The following is a 3,776-nucleotide window of genomic DNA, read 5'->3' as shown; positions in this document are numbered from 1 at the left end:
CGTTGATGCACAAATGAGTAGACTAGTGAAGAACATGAGCATACGGTATTTGGATAGGTAAGAAACAACATTCGACGACCCTAGTTAAGATTTCAAAGATGTTTGAGATAGGAGAAGAAAGTTGGCCAAGAAAAGGCAAGGCATACGATAGGTATCGGAAGGGAAATGCGAGTAACGAGTTAACGAGACTTTAATAATTTTTTGGAGAAGATTGATAACGTCCCTTAGATTGGTATTGAGGTGTTGAACAAGTGCTAAGAAGGTGCCACAAGGATTGGAGATCAAACGAGTTAATGAAAACGAGCTTCGGAATCATTGGGGATTATACGGCCAAACATACTGGCCGTATAAATTATACGGTCCGTATGTTTGGGACCGTATAATCATCCCAGAATGGCATAACTTTCTGGACCAAATATACGGCCAAACATACGGCTCGTATAAAATGTACGGACCGTATGTTGGTCCGTATATACGGTCGGGACTGAAATGGCTCATTAAACAAAGGGACCAAGTCTTATTTCATTTCACGTCTATATCACACCCCTTCTCTCTAAAACATCTCTCTACATTTATTCCACAAGAATTGAAGGATTATTAGTGATTAACAACATAAATAAAGTGCATCAAGGGTAAGAAAACCCATTAAAGATCATTCAAGTCAAGAAATCTCATTGGAGATGAACTAGGGTTTTTGCTCAAGTGGAGTATTACCAACCATGGCTTGTTCCTACAACATCTAAGGTAAGATTTATGGTATTTCTATGTTGTTTAAGGTATTTGAGAGTTGAAATACTTGGATTGTAGAAGGGTATAGAAAAATGGGTCATGAATGTGGAATAGTGCCATTTTGGGTAATAGCTTGAATTGAGTCATGATTCTTGATGTGTTGTGATATAAACATGTTATAAATGGCATTGAGAACATGGGATAGGCAATGTATGTGAATGAACGTAGTCGTGTGTTATGACCATGGATATGGGTAATTGGAAGTATATCGAGAAGTGTGGATAGTGTGGATCAATAATGACTATTGTTATAGTATTGTAAATGTATTATTGATGTATGGGAGTTGATATACGCTATGGAGGAGCGTCGTATAAATAAAGGAGATGCTTTCCGACTTTCTCTAGTTTTCGTCATGTATGCTAGCTATCGATTTCTAATGATAGTATGACTTTAATGAAGGTAGAAACGCGAGCGTTGAAGGAGAACGTGCAAGTGGTAAATAGTTGAACGGAAAGGTATGTAAGGCTAACCCTTCTTTCATAAGGCATGGTTCTTTGGCCAAACATCAAAGTCTTCCATAAGTCTATGATGTCTTTCAAATGATTCGATCTTCCGAGCTAGTAAGCTCACGATTCTTGATAAGCTACAATTGTACTAAGTTCCTCATATGCGGAGTAAGCCTATAAAGATACATGTAATGAATGACGATAATAGGGATAATGATTTTGATGAAGACTATAATGGTAATAGCGATGACGATAAAGATGACTACGATGATAGTTGTCATGACCTAGCCCCATGGGCCATGACTAGTGCCCGAGATGGACACCCATACGTACCTGTCAACCTTATCGGACTGATACTATAGAGGTCCTCAATTAACCACATCACATCGTATTAACATACGCAAGCCGACGAGGCCGCCACTGTATATGTCATTATTCTATGCAAGCCGACAAGGCTGCCACTACACATCAAAATATTACGCAAGCCGAAGAGGCTGCCTCTACGAAACGATAATATAAGCAAGTTGACAAGGCTGCTACAACAATACGACAATATATGCAAGTCAGCAAGGCTGCTACAGCGACAGAACATCCATAATGATCATATAAACACAACTGATCACATCTGAATACATCCCACATACATGTCTACAGACCTCTAAGAGTTTCAACAGTGAAATATGACGGGACAGGGCCCCGTCGTACCCCTAGACAACATATACATATATACATCAAAAAGGGTCTGTAACAAAATCTAGGCTCCGGAATAGCGGAGCTCTCCAAGATAGCAGAAAGGGAATCCTAAGCTGGCTGATCACCAAAGTGAGTATCTGCACCTGCGGGCATGAAACGCAGCCCCCCGAGAAAAGGGGGTCAGTACGGAATATGTACTGAGCATGTAAAGCATGAAATACAGTAAACAGGATCAGAACTGACATAAGGAGTACAGAAAACAAGTACAATGTCCAGAATACCAAAACACTTGCCCTTGAAGCATAAATCCTGCATATCAATATCATATATCGTACCCGGCCCATTATGGGACTCGGTGGCATAATTATATCATCATCATATACATATATATACCGTACCCGGCCCATTATGGGACTCGGTGGCATAATTATATCATCATCATATACATATATATACCGTACCTGGCCCTCTAGTGAGGGACTCTGTTATATCCCGTGTTATCGCACATTTGGAAAAATTAGAAATAATCTTGACTGGTATAAAATAAAGTCATAATTGATTACATCTAGCACATGAGTTGTTTGTGAAAGAATATTAATGTGAAAGTGTCGGGGAAGGCTAAGGGAAAAAATTGGAATTTCGGAAATTAGTTTCGGGAATTGTAAAGCAAGGATTTAATTCATTGGGCCAAAAAAATTGAAGAGAAAAATGAGGCCCAAATAAGGGGGGGTGGCCGGCCACAAGGCAAAGCCCACCCAACCTTTTTAGTTAATTTTCCATGTGCTAATAATAATAATATAGTGGTCTTTATCCCTTAGATGGTTCAAGAAAATTAGAAGAGAAAGAACAAAGCACAAGAGCAAAAAAAAAAAAAAAAGGAAAAGGGGTTTCGGGTTTGGCTAGGGAAGATCAACCCTCAAAAATCTCCCTCCAAATATTAATTTCTTGTTGAATTCCTACTAATTCAAGGTCCCTTTTCAACTTGGTGTAGTTGGTTTGGAAGAAAGAGGTCTTGGTTCATCAATTTGATCATATATCCAAGTGAAGAAGACTAGAGAAAAAGGTAAGAATTTATCCCTTATTATTGTGTTATGAAGTCTTCTTTGTGTTGTAGTATGTAGAAATGAGTTGAAAGTATAGAAATATGGAAGATTTCAAAGTGGGTTTGGAATATATTGTGTAGCCGTGGGGGTATATATGTGGTATACATATATGAGTTGAATTTTATGTTATATTCTAATTGTGTGGATGATGGTACTCACATTGGAAATGAAAATTGAATGAATTTAGTTGAGGTTAGTAATGTGGTGTTTGGCTGTGTGGTATGGAGTTGTGTGTAATGGAAATGGATTAAGTTTGTTTAGTGTGTTAGTTGTGTTATTGTGATGCTTGCAATGTATATGGGGATAAAATGATATAAGTTTGTATTGAAATGGAATGTAGAAGCTTATGTCGTTTTAGTACGATTTTATGACATTATGAAAAATGAAGTTGTTAGGTTGCAAATTATGACAATCATTGATAGAATTTGAAGATGGAAACATGTTATGAATATATTTGTTAAAGATTAGAAGTTTTGGAGGAATTATGACTTAGGCGGAAAGTTTGTATATTTTGTATATCTTGTGAATACCTTGTGGACATGATATGAAATGCTTCCAAATTGTGTTGTAATGATCTTGATTACTAATGAATATGAGAATGTCGATATTGATTTGAAAATGTGAAGGTATCGTATTATGTCGCAAAGTAGAACCAGTTATGTCATATTGCATTCTATGTTGATTGTTGTTGTTGTTGGTGTTGTTGTTGGGTTGTTGTTGATTGTTTTGGCCGAGTTGAATTCTC

The sequence above is a fragment of the Lycium barbarum genome, chromosome 2, assembly GCF_019175385.1.
Source record: "Lycium barbarum isolate Lr01 chromosome 2, ASM1917538v2, whole genome shotgun sequence".
In the NCBI taxonomy this organism is placed as follows: domain Eukaryota; kingdom Viridiplantae; phylum Streptophyta; class Magnoliopsida; order Solanales; family Solanaceae; genus Lycium; species Lycium barbarum.
The sequence above is the reverse complement of the archived record's forward strand: the minus strand, read 5'-3'. Positions refer to the sequence as shown.